Source organism: Stegostoma tigrinum, chromosome 15 (assembly GCF_030684315.1).
Source record: "Stegostoma tigrinum isolate sSteTig4 chromosome 15, sSteTig4.hap1, whole genome shotgun sequence".
Taxonomy (NCBI): Eukaryota; Metazoa; Chordata; class Chondrichthyes; order Orectolobiformes; family Stegostomatidae; genus Stegostoma; species Stegostoma tigrinum.
In genome coordinates, this window is record NC_081368.1 from 74,006,065 (window position 1) to 74,027,464 (window position 21,400).

A 21,400-nucleotide genomic window follows, 5' to 3' on the forward strand; every position below is an offset into this window, starting at 1 on the left:
CCTCAATGAAATATTTCTCCTCTGTTTTTACTGTGGAGAAATATATGAAGACTTCAGAACTTGGGGAAGGTAATGGCGATATCTTGGTAACAGTCCATATTATACTAGAGGAGGCGTTGAATATATTTGAATGTATGAAGATTGTCAAATTTCCTGGTCTTGATCAAATACAACCAAAAAAAGGCAAGAGGCTAGAGAAGAAATTGTGGGTCCCCTGGCCGATTTATTTGCATCACTGTTATGTAGCCACAGGTGAGGTCCCAAATGACTGGAGGATAGCAAATGTTGTGTCTTTATTCAAGAAGGGCTGGAGAGAAAAACCTGGGAACTGCAGACCATTAAGCTTAATATCTGGTGTCGGTCAGTTACTCGAGAACATTCTGAAGGATAAGATATACATGCTTTTGGAAATACAGATTAGGAGTAGTCAGGATGGCTTTGCACATGAGAGATCATGTCACACAAATTTGTTAGAGTTCTTTGATGAAGTGACTAGGACAGTTGATGAGGGCAGGGTGGTTTACATGGTCTACTTGTCTTTCAGTAAGACCTTGATAGGCTGCTCCAGAAGGTTAGATCACATAGAATCTAGGCAAAGCTGGCAAATTGGATACACAATTGGCTTGATGGTAGGAAACATATTGTTATAGTGGAAGAATGCTTGTCAGACTGGAGGCCTGTGACTCGTGGTGTTCCTCAGGTGCCAGTGTTGGGCCCATTGGTGTTTGTTATCTACGTCAATGACTTCAATCACAATGTACAAGATATGATTAGTAAGCTTGCAGATGATACTAAAATTGGTGGTATTGTGAGCAGCGAGGAAGATTATTAGAAATTGCAGCAATATCTTGATCAGTTGGGAAAGTAGGCTGAGAAATGGCAAATGGAGTTTAACATAGGTTTAACATAGTGAGGCGTCGTATTTTGGAAAGTCAGATCAAGTTAGGAGTTTCATAGTGAATGGTAGGGCCTTCCAGAGTGTAGTGCAACAGAGAGATCTTCGGGTACAGGTGCATGGTTCTCTGAAAGTGGAGTCACGGGTAGACAGGGCAGTGCAGAAGGGTTTTGGCACACTGGCCTTCATCATTTAGGGCACTGAGTATAGAAGTTAGGAAGTTATGTTGTAGTTGTATAGGATGTTGGTGAGGATGAACTTGTGTTCAGTCTCAGTCAACTTGCTATAGGAAGAATGTTAATAAACTGGAAAGAGTACAGAAGAAATTTACAAGGATGTTGCATGACTCAAGGAACCGAGTTATAGAAAGAGATTGGATAAACTAGGACTTTTCTTATTAGAGCATGTGAGTGTGTGGAGGGATCTTAAAGTAGTGTTGAAGATCATGAGAGGCATGGATATGGTGAATGCACTCAGTCTTTTTCCCACGGTCAGGGAATCAAGCACTAGAGCGCATCAGTTAAGGTAAAAGGGGAAAGAATAAATGGGAATCTGAGGGGCAACATTTTTTTACACAGCCGGTTGTACACAAATGGAATGAGCTACCAGCAGAAGTGGTTGAAGTGGGCACATTACCAACATTTAAAAGGCATTTATACAAATGCATGGATAGGAAAGGTTTAGAAGGATATGGGCCAAAAGAAGGGAAATTGGTTTGGCATGGATGGACGCTTGGGTTAGCATGGACCATTTTGGGCTGAAAGGCCTGTTTCTGTACTGTAGGTCTCTACGACTCTGTGGCATTCTGAGTTTTGTTTTAACCATAACAGTTGACAATGATTCGATTGGTTTCAGCAGTGGTGTGATTGGTAGGTTAATAAAATTCTTTTAAAAATTGTGCTGGGCTTATATATAAATAATTCTGTAAATAGTATCAGCCTAGTGAAGGGAAATTATTTGACATTAGTAAAGGAAATAAAACTATGGGAGTATCTAACCTTAAATGATGTTAATGCATGAAGATCATGAATGGAAGTAGCATAAGTATAACGAGGATAAATTAATGAAATAAATGAGAGGTAGAGAACAATATCCAGGAAATTAAAGAGACCAATGATTTCATTAAGTAAATTTGTCAGCAAAATTGTGGATTAGTCAAAATCACGTTGAATAGACCACAACAAAAACATTTTCTGCTCCAGAAAATTGATAAAGTTAACAGTATTGAACTTTAGGGATGGATAAAAGAAGAAGGAAAAAAATGATGGTTTGGTTTGAGGAATATATGAGATACATCTTCAGCAAAATGTTACACCATAGAACAAAATGTCAATAATTCTACCAGAGCAGTTCAAATTACATTCTCAATAAATCCATTGTGAAGGATGCTTTAGCACAAAATGTTATCCAAAATGTCTGCATCAATGGTGCTGAGGTGAAGCTGGTCGAGACTGTCATGTTTCTGGGAATTGTTGATCACCAACAATCTGCCTCGTCCACCCATTTCGACTTAATGGTCAAGAAAGGACAACCACATCTCCACTTCCTCAGAAGGCTGATGAAATTTGACATATCCACAAGGGCTTGATTCGATTTTCATAGGTGCACCACTACAAAAAACTACAGAGTCATGAAAACAGCTCAATCCATCACAAAAAGATGTGTTCCATCCATTGGGTCCATTTATACTTTCTGCTGTCTTGGGAAAGCAGCCAACATAATCAAAGTACGCTCCCATTCCACAAATTGATGTTTAACTTATGACAGCCGTCTGCATCCATCTAGCTTGTTATTGCTTATGTGTAGAAGAACATGAGGCAATCAATTGTGGTATTTGAAGTGAGTACACAAATTGCACAATTGTTATTTTAATCTGCCGAGACTAAATTGAAAATGACTGAAAGTTTGAAAAAAAATGTTAAAGTCAAGACTAGATTGAATCTGGAACCATAGTGGCCTGAATTGCATGGAGTAAATTCAGCTTAAGTCAACATTCAGAGCCATAGATTTTGTCAGTCAATAATTGGAAAATCTCTGAATCAAAATGGGTACTACAGCCTGTTTCGAGATCCGTCATTATACAATTGAACAGTGCAATAGGGTTCAAGGGCCCGATGGGTTCTGAAGCAGTTCATCTGCCTCAACTGATGTAGTCCTCTATGAAGTACAAGAACTCTTAATTCTCTGTTCAAAGTCCTTTCCGTTTGTGAACCGAAGAGGCATTCGATATTGGAAGTGGAACTAAAGACAATGTCTATTTTTAAATGTCCCTGCCACAAGTGTGTGCAACAGAAAAATAACACCAAGGCGTTGATTTAGAAACATGGTTGTGTTGATGTTATTGTGCAGTCTTATTGCAATTAGATAATTGCATCAGACTAAATAATAATTAGAAGATCTATTCACGTGCATGCCAGCTCACAATGATGTTGCCCAAACTTATTACAAGAGTAATTCTCCTTCTTTAAAGACATTTTAAGATATTTTAAGAATTTCAACTTCAAAACTAATACACTATCCAGAGTCATAGAATAATAGAGCATTAAAGTATGGAAAGTTGCTCTTTGAATCTCATGTTACCTTCCATTTTGAAGCATGGTTTTCCATTCACAATCTCACCAGCCGATCCATATTCTAAGATTATGATCCTTACGATTTCACACACCATCACTTTCTGTGTTATCGGATAACTTAGTCGCCTAATATCCTACATTCAAATCTAGAGAACACAACTTTAGGATTTTTAGATGATTAAAATCGTAGAATTACCATCTACAACATTGCCTGCTTGACAGGACAGCGAAACAACAGACTCAGTGTTTGGATAGGGATCTCCAAGCTTTCACTGGCTTCAATGCGGATGTTTTCCATGGAATGGAGAAACAACACAATAGAGTCCCAACAAAATTCAGCATCGCTGTAATGGAATATGCATCCACATCCTGGGAGCACTGAACTTGGTCTCTCTATTACCAGACTACACACAAATCTAGTAGAAAACCAATTGCTTGCGATAGTTCCTTCACTTGAAAATAATAACCTGGTAATTATATTTAATAAGTAACTATGTTGTGATTAATTATTTTGTGAATTATATCATGATGTGTATTAATAATAAGTTATTTTGGTACAAATTACAGGATAAATTGCGAAACCATGCATTGCAAGACACTGTGTCTAGCTCACGCTTTTCTCACGTGAACTTGCACATTTCATTGCTGCAGACACAATTTAGCTTAAAATACAACATTTTCTACAATACAATGTGTTGTTGCCTTGCTACTCTAACCTCAAACGTTATGATCTTTTTTTTCTCTAATGTGGGGAATAGAATGTACCAATAACAAGGACATTTAGATTACACAAACAAATTTCAGTTTATTCATTTCTAGCAGCTGATCCTTCTTGTTTTTCATCAGCCAGTCACTTCAAAGATCAGATTTTCATGGAGCTCAAAATACACGGTGCAACATTAACAGTACGTGGTGCAACAATAACTGTATGGTTACATACGCTATGTTTTCAGAACAGTCGAATGTCCTTTTATTCATTGGGCATTAAAACATAGAAACATTGAAGATAGGAGCAGGAGGAGGCCATTCAGCCCTTTCAGCCAGCTACCCCGTTCTTCATATTCATGGCTGATCATCCTACTTTCTCCCCATAACCTTTGATCGTACTCACTCCAAGTGCGATATCTAGCTGCCTCTCGAAGACGTTCAATGTTTTAGCATCAACTACTTCCTGTGGTAATCAATTCCACAGGCTCACAACTGTTTAGTTGAAAAAAAAGTTTCCTCATCTCTGTACTACATTGTCTATCCCAAATCCTCAGACTGTGACCCCTGGTTCTGGACACACCCGCTATTGAGAACATCCTACCTGCGTCTACCCTGTCTACCCATATGAGAGCTTCCCTCATTCGTCTGAACTCCAGCAAAAACAATCTTAACTCAGTTAATCTTTCTTCATTTGTCAGTCTTGCCAGCCCTAGAATCAGCCTGGTAAACCCTTCACTTCACTCTGTCGAAAACAAGAACATCCTTCCTCAGAAAAGGAGACCAAGACTGCACACAGTATTTCAGGTTTGGCTCATCAGGGCCCTGTGCAACTGCAAAAACTCCTGCCTGATCCTGTACTCAAAACCACTCACAATGAAGGCCAACTTACCATTTGTCTTCTATATTGCCTGCTGTGCCTGTATGCTCATCTTCAGTGATTGATGCACAAGGACATCTTGGTCCTGCTGCACATTTCCCTCTCCCAATTTACAGTCATTCTGGTTATAATCTGCCTTCTTGTTTTTGCTTCCAAAATGAATAACCTCACATTTATCCAAATTATACTGCATCTGCCATTGATTTGCCCACTCACCCAACCTGTCCAGATCATGCTGAAGGATTTCTGCATCCATGTCACAGTTCACTCTCTCACCCAATTTGGTGTCATCTGCAACCTCTGAAATGGTACATTTTGCTCCCTTAGCCAAATCATTAATATCTATTTTGTGAATACCTGGCATCCCAGCACCAATCCCTGTGGCACCCCACAAGTTACTGCCTCTCAATTTGAAAAGGACCCAATAATTCTTGCTCTTTGTTTCCTCTTTGCTAGCCAGTTTTCTATCCATCTTAATACAGTTCCCTGAATCCCACACGCTTTAACCTTACATAATAATCTCGTACACAGGACTTTGTCAAGCACTTTCTGAAAGTCCAAATATACCAAATTGTTGGCTTCCCTTGCCATCTTCATAGAATTCCAACAGATTTGTGAAGCGTGATTTACTAATATTGATCTCCTTCAATTCTTCCCTCTCAGTAAATCTTGCATTCTCCAATATTTCTGGTATCAGATTTGTGTCCCTACTTGTGAAGACAGAACCAAAGTATATATTTAGTCGCTCAGCCATTTCTTTGTCCCCTATTATAAATTCCCGTATTTCTGTCTGTAGGGGACCTCCATTTGGCCTCACCAATCTCTTTCTGTTCATATACCTATAGAAACACACAGCGTCAGTCTTTAAGTTCCCTGCAAGCTTACTTTTGTGCCATATTTTTCCCCTCTTAATCAATCTCTTGGGCCATCTTTGCTGAATTCTAAGTCCTCAGACATATTATTTTTCTTGGCTCATCAGTATGCTTCTTCCTTGAATTGGATACGATCTCTAATTTCCTTTGTAAGCCACGGATTGGCCCTCTTACCCATTTCAGTTTTGTTTCAGACAGGTGTAAACAGTAAATGCCATTTTCCCATGTGTTACGTAAATGCTTTCCATTGCCTATCCACTGTCACCCCTTTAAGTAACACTCCCCAATCTATCAAGGCCAACTCATGCCTCATATCTTCACAGTTTCTTTTTTAATGATTTAACACCCTCGTCTCTGAATCAATTGCCTCATTTCGATCTTGTTTAACAAATGAGTGTTTTGGTCACTCATCCCCAAGGGGTCTCAACTAGTTTGATAATGATTTCCTTCCCCTTACGCAGTACTCTGTCTAAGATGGCCTGCTGTCCAGTTGGTTCCTCAATATATCGGTCAAGAAAACCATTCTGTATACACTCCAGGAATTTGCCCTGTGTGGTTTGCCCAATCTATGTGCAGATTAAAATCACCCATGATCGTGATGGACAACATGCATTTAATTATACTAGTGTAATTTTATTTGTCACTCTCGATTTAACCTCTTACTCTTATAGTAATAGCTTTAAAGCCCCACTCTGAGACCTTAACAGTGGTTTAAATGCTACTGGCTTTTTTTTAAAGCCTCGTGGGAAGTGTGGCTTTCCAACTTCAATGCTTGCATAATTCACGACTGAAGAAGGACAAGGTCTCTGAAGCAAAATTGGAACTCTCAGATTTCAACCTGTCATGGAATTTTTATCATAGATACGCTACAGTGTGGAAACAGGCCTTTTGGCTCCACATCGAATCTCAGAGCATTCCACCCAGCCCCATTCCCCTGTAACCCACCTAATCTGCACATCCCTTAATATTATGAGCAATTTAGCCCGGCCAATCCACCTAACTTGCATATCTTTGGACTGTGGGAGGGAGACAGGGAGAGAATGTGTAAACTTCACACAGTCACCTGAGGGTGGGATTGAACCTTGATTCTGGTGCTTGTGGGGCAGCAGTGCTAACCACTAAGCCAACGCGCCACCCCAACCTGTGTTCACCAGTTGTTGTTCAAGTGAGTTAAAATTAGCATATGGTTCATAGCGATTGAGCGCCCAATCAGACAAAATGAAGCAGCTCGACGACAATGGGAACCTAGTGAGAAGATTGCTTCAGTGAAAAGGTTTCACAATCTCGGTTTGATTCATTGTCATGATCAAGGGAAATGTTTTGGATTTGTATGTACCTTAGTCAGCGTCTTCTTTACATGATTCTGAAAGGAACGAAGAAAAAAAAATTGTTAACGTATTAAAGTGTTGATCAATTTTCTATCGAAAATGTGCAAATATGCGAGTATCCAACAAGTCGAATAGATAACATGACTAACACTTTTCCCATCAGTCTGCGTTCTTCCTCCATTCCATCCAATTAAGGTGATTATTTTAGCTGAAACTTCAACTAGTATCAATCTGGTCATGTTTAATTATGGCAAAGGTCCACAGACAGATCATCAATGCTTTGGCCAAATTACAGAACAAACTCTCTGGGCCAAATAGCCTAATGGTACTCATTTCATTTTCTGTTTGTTTCCCTGTAAGTTGTGTTACAAAGGGGAGGGAGAATGGCTGAAGACCTCTGATGATTAAACCGAAATACAAGCCCCAAACTGTTATGATGGAAGTATGACTTCCCTTCTAATAGTTATCCCCAAAACATTCAGAGAAGCTCACATTTCCCCTCTTAAGGTTAGATTCTCTACTATGTGGAAACAGGCCCTTTGACCCAACAAGTCCACAGTGCCCCTTGAAGCATACCACCCAGACCCATCGCCCTATAACCCACACACCCCTGAACACTATGGGCAATTTAGCACGGCCAATCCACTTAGCCTGCACATCTTTGGACTGTGGGAGGAAACCAGAGTGCCCAGAGGAAACCCATGCAGTCACATGGAGGATGTACATACTCCACACAGACAGTCACCCGATGCTGGAATCAAACCTGGCGTCCCTGGTGCAAAATGGTTGCAGTGCTAACAACTGAGCCACTGTGCCTCCCCTGTTACAAGACTGGTTAAAAGAAAGAAAATCCATGATCCACTTCGTAAATAATGAAAAACAATTATTTATGTAACCTTGTTCATCATGTAATGAACAAATTAACAGAATTACTAACAAACCAAACAATTCCACCACCTCCCACCCCCCCCCCCCCCGCCAGACTACTAAGTACTTCCTAAAAGGCTTAAATTCTACTGGAATTCCACTTGGAATACTGCGTCCAGTTCTGGGCGCCCTATTATAGGAAAGATGTGGATGCTTTGGAGAGGGTTCAGAGGAGGTTTACCAGGATGCTGCCTGGACTGGAGGGCTTATCTTATGAAGAGAGGTTGACTGAGCTCGGTCTCTTTTCATTGGAGAAAAGGAGGAGGAGAGGGGACCTAATTGAGGTATACAAGATAATGAGAGGCATAGATAGAGTCGATAGCCAGAGACTATTTCCCAGGGCAGAAATGGCTAGCACGAGGGGTCATAGTTTTAAGCTGGTTGGTGGAAAGTATAGAGGGGATGTCAGAGGCAGGTTCTTTACGCAGAGAGTTGTGAGAGCATGGAATGCGTTGCCAGCAGCAGTTGTGGAAGCAAGGTCATTGGGGTCATTTAAGAGACTGCTGGACATGCATATGGTCACAGAAATTTGAGGGTGCATCCATGAGGATCAATGGTCGGCACAACATTGTGGGCTGAAGGGCCTGTTCTGTGCTGTACTGTTCTATGTTCTATGTTCTATGTTCTACTGGAATGCTGTTCAAGTAAACACAAGTCCCACTCAATCAAATCAAATTAATAAGACAACAACAAATTAAAACTTAATCTCTCCAAATTCACATTCCGGAATGCTCAGCCTTCTCTGTAATGCACAAACACCTTTCTTCTGTCAGGGATCTATTTTCTCTCTGTAAATAATAAAATGTGAGGCTGGATGAACACAGCAGGCCCAGCAGCATCTCAGGAGCATAAAAGCTGACGTTTCGGGCCTAGACCCTTCATCAGAGAGCTCTCTGATGAAGGGTCTAGGCCCGAAACATCAGCATTTATGCTCCTGAGATGCTGCTGGGCCTGCTGTGTTCATCCAGCCTGACATTTTATTATCTTGGATTCTCCAGCATCTGCAGTTCCCATTATCACTGATACTATTTTCTCTCTGTAATTGCTTCTGTGAGGACTTTTAGCTGGAAAGGCCATGGCAGGTTTTTAGGATCGATGGTTCTTTCTCAAACACAGTGGTGACTGTGGGAGCCAACTTCTCCCGAGAGAGAGAGAGAGTTAAGGGTTCTTAACCTGAGTGATTGGCAGTTATCTCTGGGGTCTCTGTCTAATTGGTCCCTTCTTAATATCCATGATGACAGAACAATATTTCTTATGTGGGATTAGTTTGATGTTGTCAACACCATCAGATTTAAATTCAGAGTTTTTTAGTATCTAAGGGCTGAGAATAAATTGAATGGCTAGATTTGAAAACAATTGTCTTAGTAAAAAGTGCAGCTTGGCTGTTCAATACAAAATGTTTCCATTCGGGCGCTTTCTGTTGCACCCGCAGTTCAAGCAGCTGGTCAAACACCCACTTTAAGCAGTGAAAAAAACGCCATCTTTTAAAGCGACGATGCAATGCTTTCCCGCACTTGACAATTTTACACATCCCAACTTTGCAACACCTCCCATTTTGAGTAAACAAATAAAACATCATTATGAAAAGCTGGTTTCATTTTTTTTCTCTAAATCTTAACACCAGTGTCATTCGAAACATAGGTCAGTAACCTAAAGTTATACCTTTCATATTAATTCTGTAATTATATAATATGAGATCATATTGGATCTATCTGAACCATGCATTTTCTTTTAAAACTATGATAACACTTCTGCAATAACATTTTTACAATTCACAACATGTACAATTTGTAAATTAAAGCCTGTAACACAAGACTCCAATGAAATAGTCTTCTGTTTTTGCCCTTATATCTTTCCAAAATTTTGAGAGGGTTGTGGTCTTTAGAAACATTGTCTCCGTAATATTGTTTGTAACATAAATATTAAAATGTTGTCAGGCAAGTAACAAACTCAATAACTCTATTAAATGGTGGAGTATTTTCTCTGATGAAAATGAGTTTCTTTGAAAAATAACCAACTGGCCTTTCAATTCTGCCATCATCCTCCTGCATCAAAACAGCTTCATAGAACATAGAACATAGAAAAGTATAGCACAGTACAGGCCCTTCGGCCCACGACGTTGTGCCGTGGATTAATCCTAATCCAAAAATAAAATAGCCGAACCTACATTCCCCTCAATTCACTGCTGTCCATGTGCATGTCCAGCAGTTGCTTAAATGTCACTAATGACTCTGCTTCCACAACTACCACTGGTAAACTATTCCATACGCTCACAACTCTCTGGGTGAAGAACCTTCCCCTGACGTCTCCTCTATACCTTCTTCCCAACACCTTAAAACTATGACCCCTCATGGCAGTCAATCCTGCCCTGGGGAAAGGTCTCTGGCTATCGACGCTATCCATGCCTCTCATTATCTTGTACACCTCGACCAGGTCACCTCTCTTCCTCCTTCTCTCCAGAGAGAAAAGTCTGAGCTCAGTCAACCTCTCCTCGTAAGACAAGCCCTCCAGTCCAGGCAACATCCTGGTAAACCTCCTTCGCACCCTCTCCAAAGCCTCCACATCTTTCCGACAATAGGGCGACCAGAACTGGACACAATATTCCAAGTGTGGTCTCACCAGGGTTTTGTAGAGCTGTAGCAAAACCTTATCCACTTGGGTGGCAACTTTGAGGGAGCTACGCACTTGAACACCAAGATCCCACTGTTCCTCCATACTGCCAAGAATCCTGTCTTTAATCCTATATTCAGCATTTAAGTTCCACCTTCCAAAATGCATCACTTCACATTTATCCAGGTTGAACTCCATCTGCCATTTCTCAGCCCAGCTCTGCACACTGTCAATGTCTCGCTGAAGCCTGCAATAGCTCTCGATACTTTCAACGGCACCTCCAACCTTTGTGTCATCAGCAAACATACTAACCCACCCCTCAACCTCCTCATCCAAGTCATTTATAAAAACTACAAAGAGCAGTGGCCCAGGTACAGAGCCCTGTGGGACACCACTCAGCACTGACCTCCAGGCAGAACACTTACCATCTACAGCCACTCTCTGCCTCCTGTCAACCAACCAATTCTGAATCCAGACAGCCAAATCACCCAGTATCCCATATCTCCTGACTTTATGAATGAGCCTGCTGTGGGGAACCTTATCAAATGCCTTGCTCAAGTCCATGTTCACCACATCCACTGCTCGACCCACGTCAACCTGTCTCATGACTTCCTCAAAGAACTCAATAAGATTTGTGAGGCATGACCTGCCCCTCACAAAGCCATGCTGACTCCCTTTAATCATACTATGCTTTTCCAAAAAGTCATAAATCCTATCCCTCAGAATTCTTTCCAAAACCTTGCTAACCACAGATGTAAGACTGACTGGTCTGTAATTTCCAGGGGTTTCCCTATTCCCTTTCTTGAAAAGAGGAACAACATTTGCCTCGCTCCATTCTTCCGGTACGACTCCCGTGGAGAGTGAGGAAGCAAAGATGTTTGCCAGCGGCTTAGCAACCTCCTTTCTCGCTTCCCGGAGCTGCCTAGGATAAATCTGGTCTGGCCCTGGAGACTTATCAATCTTAATGTTTGCCAAAATTTCCAGCACATCAACTTCCTGAATCTTGATCTGTTCAAGCCTGTTTCCCTGCTCCTCAAAGTTCTCATTCACAACAAGGTCCCTTTTCTTAGCGAAAGCCGAAGCAAAAAACTCATTTAAGGCTTCCTCTATCTGCTCAAACTCCACGCACAAGTTCCCCACGCTATCCCTGATCGGCCCTACCTTCTCCCTGATCATTCTCTTATTCCTCACGTATGAGTAAAATGCCTTCGGGTTCTCCCTAATCCTTCCTGCCAAGCCTTTTCTGTGCCCCCTCCTGGCCCTCCTCAATCCACTTTTGAGCTCCTTCCAAGCAAGCCTATAATCCTCTACAGCTGTGCTAGACCCTTGCTTCCTCCACCTTACGTAAGCTGCCTTTTTCTTTTTGACATGAAGCACCTCTGTTCCCGTCATCCAAGGCTCCTTAATCTTTTCCCTTCTTACCTGTCTCAGAGGAACAAATTTGTGCATCACTCGTAACAACTGCTCCTTAAACAAACAGTCTCCACATATCTGTTGTGCCCTTTCGGTGGAACAATTGCTCCCAATCTGTACTTCCCAACTCCTGCCTGATAGCGTCATAGTTTCCTTTTCCCCATTTAAATATCTTCCCCTGGTAACTGCTCCTTTCCCACTCTATGGCTATGGTAAATGTGAGGCTGTTGTGGTCACTGTCGCCAAAGTGTTCTCCCACCACGAGATCTGACCCCTTTCCTGGCTCATTGCCGAGCACCAAATCCAAAATGGCCTCTCTCCTCATCGGCCTGTCCACATACTGAGTAAGGAAACCCTCCTGAACACACCTGACAAAAACGGCTCCATCCAAACCATCTGCACTAAGGAGGTTTCAATCTATATTGGAAAAGTTGAAGTCACCCATAACAACAACCCTGCTGCGTTTGCACTTTTCAACAATCTGCTGGCCAATGAGTTCTTCGATCTCCCAACTGCTATTTGGGGGTCTGTAGAAAACCCCAATGAGGTGACTGCTCCCTTACTGTTCCTAACTTCCACCCACACTGACTCAGTTGACAAACTTTCCTTGGCAACCTCAGCCCATACCACCTCAGTAGACGAGTCCTCTTCAAAAGTTCTTTCAGCCACTGTTATACTGTTCTTGACTAACAAAGCCACACCTCCCCCTCTTTTACCACCTTCCCTGACCTTAATGAAAGATCTAAACCCTGGAACCTGCAACATCCATTCCTGACCCTGCTCTATCCATGTCTCTGAAATGGCTACAACATCGAAGTCCCAGGTACCTATCCAAGCTGCAACCTCACCTACCTTATTCCGGATACTCCTGGCATTAAAGTAGAGACACTTCAACCCAGCTTGCTGTCTGCCAGCACACTCCCGTGACAGTGATGTCCTCCCTATGCTCATCCTCCTGTGTACTAGGACTACACCTCAGTTTCCCATCCCCTTTCTGAGCTAGTTTAAATCCTCCCGAATAGCACGAGCAAATTTCCCACCCAGGATATTAGTGCCCCTCTGGTTCAAGTGGAGACCGTCCTGTTTGTAGAGGTCCCACCTTCCCCAGAATGAGCCCCAATTGTCCATGTACCTGAAGCCCTCCCTGCTGCACCATCCCTGCAGCCTCATGTTCAGCTGACATCTCTCCTTTGCCTCACTATCACGTGGCACGGGTAACAAACCAGAGATAACCACTCTGTTTGTTCGAGCTCTCAGCTTCCACCCTACCTCCCTGAAATCCTGCCTGACATCCCTATCCCTCTTTCTACCTGTGTCGTTGGTGCCTATGTGGACCACGACTTGGGGCTGGTCACCCTCTCCCTTCAGGACCCCAAAGACACAATTCGAGACATCACAGACCCTGACACCTGGGAGGCAACACACCAACCGTGAGTCTCTTTCGTTCCTGGCAAACCTTCTATCAGTCCCTCTAACTATTGAGTCCCCAATGACTATCACTCTCTTCCTATCCCTCCTTCCCTTCTGTGCAAGAGGGACAGACTCTGTGCCAGAGACCTGCACCCTACTACATGCCCCTGGTAAGTTGCCCCCCCAACAGTATCCAAAACGGTATACTTATTTTTCAGGGGAACGACCACAGGGGGTCCCGGAACGGACTGCTTTTTCCCCCTTCTAACAGTTACCCAGCTTTCTTCACGCTTAGGAGTAACTACTTCCGAGTAACTCTTGTCTATCACTGACTCTGCTTCCCGAATGATCCGAAGTTCATCCAGTTCCCGCTCCAGTTCCCTAATGCAGTGTTGGAGGAGCAAGAGTTGGGTGCACTTCCTGCAGATGAATTTGGATGGGACACTAATGATGTCCCTCACCTCATACATCATGCAGGAGGAACATTTCTCTACCTGCACTGCCATCCCTGCTAATCCCTGAAACAGAAAATTAAAAAAAGAGAAGCTTACCTTGATTTGTCTCGGGTTTAGACAACGATCACTTATATAGCTGAGGGATGAACAAAAAAGGTCCCTCCCTTCCCAGAAACCTCTGCTCCGAGGTGCTGCTGCTACTCAAAGAAATGGAAGGCTCCAAGCCAGATGTCACTGCGTCAAGAGTGACTTTAAAGGATTTCAAGAAATTTGGTGCAGCTAAACCTGGTGCAGGAGTTAACAAGGCTTTTAAACTCTCAAGTGCCTTCTGTACTGTTCTATCCACTGAAATTTCATGTTCTTCTTTAGCATATCCGTCAGCAGTGCCACCATGCTGCAAACATTCAGCTCAAACTTTCACTAGAATCCACTCAGTCCCAAAAATCAGATCACCTATTTCTTCGAGGATGGTCTTGGACATTCCTCAATGACATTCGTCTTAATGTCTCCTTGGGGTCATCCTTCCTTTTCCAATTAATTGCATTTTGAAATTGTGTTAAATTTGTCTCATTTCCTTCATTTTGTCCTGGAGACAGGGCTAGTGAACCACCTTCTTGATCCATTGCAATCATTTCAGGACAGGCACACTCGCATTATTGATCAGAAGGGAAACCTAATCTAATCAAGATAGTAAGAACTGCAGATGCTTGGGTCAGTGACAACACAGCATGGAGTTGGAGGAACACAACAGACCAGGCCGCATCAGAGGAGAGGAAAGTTGATGTTTTGGGTCAGGACCTTTCTTCAGAAATGGGGAGGGGGAAGGGAGCTGGAAAATAAATAGAGAGGAGGGGTGAGGCTGGGGAATGTATGTGGAATGGTGATAGGTGAGTGCAGGTAGGGACTGAGGGGATTGGGCAGTGGAATGAGTGCAGCAGATGGGTGGGAGAGAAGATGAACACATTGCATCAGGTCAAGGAGGCAGTGATGAGATGGAGGCTTGGACATGGGCTGAGGCCAGGGGTGGGGAGATTTTAAAACTGGTGATTTCCATGTTCAGGCCATTGAGCTGTAGGTTCCCGAGGCAGAATAAGAGGTCTTGCTCCTCCAGTTTTTGGGTGGTGTCATTGTGACAGTGGAGGAGGCCCAGGATGGACATGTTACCAGGGACCTTTACATCGCCGAGGCCTGGCACCAACTCTCTGACTTTCTCCTACCACCCCCTTGATAATGACCCCACCCCTGACCACCAAACCATTGTCTCTCAAACCATTCATCACCTCAGGTGACCTCTCACCCAAAGCTTCCAGCTTCATTGCTCCTCAACCCCGCACTGACCTTTACTATCTCCTTCCCAAAATCCACAAACCTGACTGCCCCAGCCAACCCATTGTCTCTGCCTGCTCTTGCGCTACTGAACTCGTATCCGCTTACCTTTACTCTGATTTTGTTCCCCTCGTCCACCTACATCTGGAACACTATCCAGGTTCTCCACTTCCTCTCAGGCTTCCAATTTCCTGGCCCCTAACACCTCATTGTCACTATGGACATCCAACCCCTGTACACCTGTATCCCCCACACATATGGCCTAAAAGCCCTTCGCTTCTTCCTCTCCCACGGGGCCAACCAGACCCCCTTCACCAACACCAATCTGCTTAACAGAACTTGTCCTTTCCCTTAACAACTTTTCCTTTAACCCCTCCCACTTACTACAAATTCAAGGGGTTGCCATGGGCCCCTCCATGGGTCCAAGCTACGCCTGCCTCTGAGTAGAATATGTGGAGTAGTCAGTTTCCATTGGTACACTGGCAGTATCCCCCACCTCTTCCTCCACTACATCAATGACTGTATTGGCACTGCCTTGTGCTTCCACGAGGAGTTTGAACAGTTCAACAACTTTGCTAAGACCTTTCACCCCAACTTGAAATTCACCTGGATCATCTCTGATACATCTACTTCCTGGACCTCTCCATCTCCATCTCTGGTGACCGCCACAAAATCTACATCTATTTCAACCTGACCTCCTCTCATCCACCCTCCTACAAGAATGTGATCCCCAGATTCAAAACCAGAGGTCCTCAATCATGGTTTGGAGTAGAGAAACATGTTTGCATTTCTAACCAGCAGACATACTCGCAACTCATTCAGCCAACAACAGAATGAATGGATTTACAGACTCTGATGAATCTCTTGATTTTGTGTCACAAATAATAACTTATGCTCTGAAGGACAACACTAAGCTATAATGTAACCGAAACGGAGGAAATGACATACAGGCTGCCAAATCACATTAACAAGAAAATCTAAACAGGGAGGGGTAGGAAAGCAAGGCACATACCACTCTAGTGAAACATGTTTTTTTTATTCAGCCAGCGATGAGGCATAAAGGTGGCTCACAACGTTCCCCATCTAGAACAAAGAACAATCACATACAGTTAGCACCTCTTTGACATTTCTGATTGCCTTTTTTGTTCTGTGAATATAGTTAGAAACTGCCTTTTGTGCATGTCCAAGTAAGAATTTAGTAAATTTAGTGAGTCGTTTTCCCTCGTGTTCTACACAAGTTTCCAACTCAGCTGACAGTCATGTGACATTTCATGTAGTCAAAGTATGGAAGGTTCCACAGGAAGCTGCGTGGTTAAGCAGAAACAGGAGGAAAGTGGAAGGAATTGCGATAAGGAATCTCATACCTGCACAAGCATCAAAACAGCCTTGCAATGCATTCTAGCATTCTCAAATACAAATGCTAACTCATCTTTTCAGATGGAGGATTTTCTTTGAGCTGTTTATTCTGCAAAACAGGCTTGTAACTCTAATTTTGCTGCACACTGCATTCTGGCATAAGGCCTTCTCAGTATTGTGCATGTAGTCCACTGCTTTTCATGTTGCATTTAAACGCAAATGAATTTCTGTTAGGACCAATTGGGGAAATAATTTGCCAAAGTGAAAATCTTTAATTCCACCAAAATTATTTATCAAGGCATTTCCAAAAATATTTTCATGCCGACACATCACAACTGTTGCTCACTGAGTTTCCTGTGTGGTTGTGTTGTTCACCGTTTTCACTGAAAGTGAATAGAGATTGTTATTTCACTGCTGCTATGAAACAGAATCCTGCATTGAATCTCCTCACTATTATTTACTCTTGCGGAGAAAAGGAGGCTTATTCCAATTAATTGTGATGTGAAATTTTGTTAGATTTGTCTCATTTTCCTTCATTTCGATTCTGGAAAGGGGGTCTGGTGAGCCACCTTCTCGATCTGCTGCAATTGTTGCGGTGCAGGCACATCTGCATTGTTGGTCAGGAGGGAAAGCTAATCTAATCAAGATGGTGATAATGGGAACTGCAGATGCTGGAGAATCCAAGATAATAAAACGTGAGGCTGGATGAACACAGCAGGCCAAGCAGCATCTCAGGAGCACAAAAGCTGACGTTTCGGGCCTAGACCCTTATGATGCTGGGCCTGCTGTGTTCATCCAGCCTCACATTTTATGATCTAATCAAGATGGTGTTTGGTAATTTTCATTTTTGTGTCATTCCTAATGTGTTCTTTTTCTTTTTCTTACTTGAGCACTTCTGGAAAGTGACGGTGGACTAGGCCTCCAGTATTTTTGGAAGTACAGTTTGGAATTGCCCCACAGCTAGTTGTGTGAGTAGATTGTGACCTCGAATACTTGAACTGCTCACAGACAGCATTCATGCTTCAGTTATCTGAAAATGCATACTACTTGACATTTTTGTTTCGTTTACATGTTCAGAGCTGTCTGTTTAGGAATTTGCTTGATACCTGAAGAGTTAACACGATTTGTGAGGTGTCTTCCTGCAGCCAAAATCCTCACTGAGAACTTGCAATATGTCACAGAGAATGGTCATTGAGGGCAAAAACAATCAATATTAGTCTCGGGGTGGTTTCAAACTACCAACTTTCCCGTTAACAGCCAAACATGCTAACCTATGGCACCACAGTGACAGGTGCGTGGCCCACAAATAATCCATTCAACTAGGTGTCAGAAACTGCCACAGAGATGTACAGCATGGAAACAGACGCTTCAGTCTAATTCATCCATGTTGACCAGATATGTTACATCAATCCAGAATCAGCTGCCAACATTTGGCCCTTATTCCTCTAAACATTTCCTTTTCATACACACATCCAGATGCCTTTGAATTGTTGTAATTGTACCAGCCTCCAGCACTTCCTCTGGCAGTTCATTCTATACATGGCCCACCTTCTGCATGAAAAAATCTATCCCTATGGTCCCTTTTAACTTTTTACACTCTGACCTTAAATATATGCTGTCTCATTTTGGAATCACCCACAGTGGGAAAAAGAACTTGACTATTCACACTATCCTTATCTCACATGATTTAATGAAGTTATATGGGATCATCCCTCAGCCATCGATGCTGCGAAAATTGCCCCAGCCTATGCAGCCTCAGCCTGCAGTCCAAACCCTGCAACTCTGGCAACATCCTTATAGACATTTTCTGAACAATGCTATGTGGTTTTCTTCAGTTTTCAAAAATGCCAATAATTCTGGACAACATCGATCTATTTGAAACAGAAAGGTAAAACATTGAATGACTGCAAATTTCAAAGAACAAAGGATGAAAGAACAAAGAAAATTACAGTACAGGAACAGGTCCTTTGACCCTCCAAGACTGCACCGACATGCTGCCTGTAACAACTAAAACCCTCTATCCTTCCATGGACTGTATCCCTTTATTCCCATCCTATTCATGAATTTGTCAAAATGCCCTCTAAAAGTGACTGTCGTATCTGCTTCCACTACCTCACCTGGCAGCAAGTTGCAGGACCCACCACCCTCAGTGTAAAAAAACTTGCCTCGTACATCACCCTTAAGCCTTGTGCCTCGCTCCTTAAACCCATGGTCCTGGTAACTGATTCTTCCACACTGCAAAAAAGACTCTGACTGTCCAGTCTGTCCATGCCCTTCATAAGCCTGCAGGCCTCTATCAAGTCGGCCCTCAACCTCCATTGTCCCATGCGTTGTTCTCAACCTCTCCTCATAGTTAATGCCCTCTGTACCAGGCAGCAGCCTGATAAATCTTTTCAGTACCCTGTCCAAAGCCACCACATCCTTCTGGTAGAGTGGCAACCAGAATTGAACACAATATTCCAAATGCAGCCTAATTAAGATTCTATAAAGCTGCAACATTATCTGCCATGTTTTAAACTCAATGCCTTGGCTAATGAAGGTATGTACGCCATATGCTTTTTTGACTATCTTTTCCACCTGCGTTGTCGCTTTCAGTGATCAGTGTACCTGTTCACCCAGGTAGGCAGGTAAGAATACCCTGCCTATTAGTATTCTTAAGGGTTGTGCCATTTACTGTATATTTTCCATCTGGATTAGACCTTCCAAAATGCATTGCCTTACTTTTTTTTGGATTAAACTCCATCTGCCATCTCTCTGTTCAAATCACCAACTGATCTATATCCTGCTGTATCCTTTGACGGTCCTCGTCGCTATCCACAATTCCACCAACTTTTATGTCATCGGCAAACTTACTAATCAGACCAGTTACATTCTCCTACAATTCATTTATACATATCACAGACAGCAAAGGTCCCAACACTGATCTCTGAGGAATGCCACTAGTCATATCCCTTCCTTCTGAAACACACCCTTTCACTGCTACCTTCTGTCTTCTTTGACTTGAGCCAGTTTGTTTTATCCATCTTGCAAGCTCACCTCTGACCCTGTGCGACTTTACCTTCCGTATCAGCCTGCTATCAGGGACCTTGTCAAAGGCCTTATTAAAACCCATGCAGACAATATCCACTGTCCTACCCTCATCGATCTTCATCACTTCCTTAAAAAAACTCAACCAAACTGGTGAGACACGACCTCCCATGTTGCCTCTAACTAACACACCCACTAATTTCCAGATGGGAGTAAATTCTGTCTCAAAGAATCCTCTCCAATAATTTCCCTACCACTGACGTAAGGCTCACCGGCCTTTAATTAGCTGGGTTATCCTTGCCACCTTTCTTAAACAAAGAAACAACATTGACTATTCTCCAAACCCTGGGACTTCTCCTGCAGCAAGGATACAAAGATTTCCCTCAAGGCCCCAGCAATTTCCTCCCTTGCCTGTCTCAGTATTCTGGGGTATATGTTATCAGGCTATCTGGGGACTTGTCTACCTTAATGTTTTTCAAGACCTCCAATACCTCCTCCCTTTTGATCCCAACATGACCCATACTATCTACACAATATTAGATAAAGCTCAATGGGCATCATCTTTCTGTAGTGGTTACCATACCCACCTCAAACACAAAAGATTTTTGGTTCAAAGCTCATCAGAAACAGTGGTGCTCCCTTGTTACCAGCGACAGAGTCTTGGATTGACCTGGATGGTGCTTTCGTGCTTGCTATTCTTGTCAGCAAACATTGCTTTGAAGTTACTTGCCCATATCTACTGCTGCACTGAAAAGGAATACAATTCAATTAAGTGCGGTTTGAAATTTTGTTAAATCTCTCTCATTCCTGGTCCTGAATATGCACCGATTTGTACAGCACAGGTGGCCATCTTTTTTAAGACCACCGTTGGCACTGATCATTTCTGTAGAACAGTGGTATCAGAAAAAGAACAGTTAAAGAAACAGTCAGAGTGGCAACTTGCACCTGCACTGAGGTTTGAACAGCCTTGCAATGTAATCTGTCCTTCTTGAATTTTTGTGCTAACTCAGCTTTACTGGTAGAACACGTTCTTTGAGCCACTTATTCTGCAAAACAGGTATGGTAGCTGTAAGTATTCTGCACAGTATCATTTGGTACACGACCTGATCAGCTTTGTGCATTTTTTTGTGGTTTTTGTGCTATGTGTAATGCAAAAGTTATTCTTTTTCAAGCAACGGGTGAAATCATTTACCAAAGCAAAAATCTAAATTCCAGAAATGTCACATTGTTCATTCTTTATGTATCAAAGCATAACCGAATATACTTTCTCACAAGCACATTACATTTTTTTACTCAGCCAAGTGTCATAGGATGCATTCAGCTTTCTACTGAACTTTTTTGATTGAAGGGTTATCAGCATCTGGTGGGAAACTGATGTTGTAGCCAGGCATACCCAAGCAGCAAAAGGACAGGGATCCTCAAAGCCTTTCCTTGTGTTTTTTTTTGTTGTGTTTAATAAGTAACATTGGAAAAAGTCATACTTGAGCTTATGGCTCACATGGCTGCTCAGTGTAAGGTGCTGGACTCATACTCCAGTCACTAAGGAGCTGTGGGTTCACATCCTGCCCTTGTGATAGTTTGATAGGCCGAAGCTTGTGTTTCAGTTGAATGCAACAAAATGTT

The 21,400-nt window shown here is 42.6% G+C and overlaps 1 long non-coding RNA gene across 3 annotated transcripts in view; it reads right to left on the reverse strand.

Annotated features, from left to right (window-relative positions):
• Nucleotides 1-2,035: 2,035 nt before the first annotated feature.
• LOC125458662 (uncharacterized) overlaps nucleotides 2,036-21,400 on the reverse strand; it is a 43,579-nt gene continuing 24,214 nt past the window's right edge. For 2 of the 3 annotated variants that reach the window (XR_007248885.2, XR_009446722.1), the window contains exons 2-4: nucleotides 20,365-20,524; nucleotides 16,407-16,477; nucleotides 2,036-7,288 (exon numbers count right to left, since the gene is read on the reverse strand). This is a non-coding gene — a long non-coding RNA (uncharacterized LOC125458662). The remainder of the gene's footprint in view (nucleotides 7,289-16,406; nucleotides 16,478-20,364; nucleotides 20,525-21,400) is intronic. The other variant, XR_009446723.1, reaches the window with a different exon arrangement.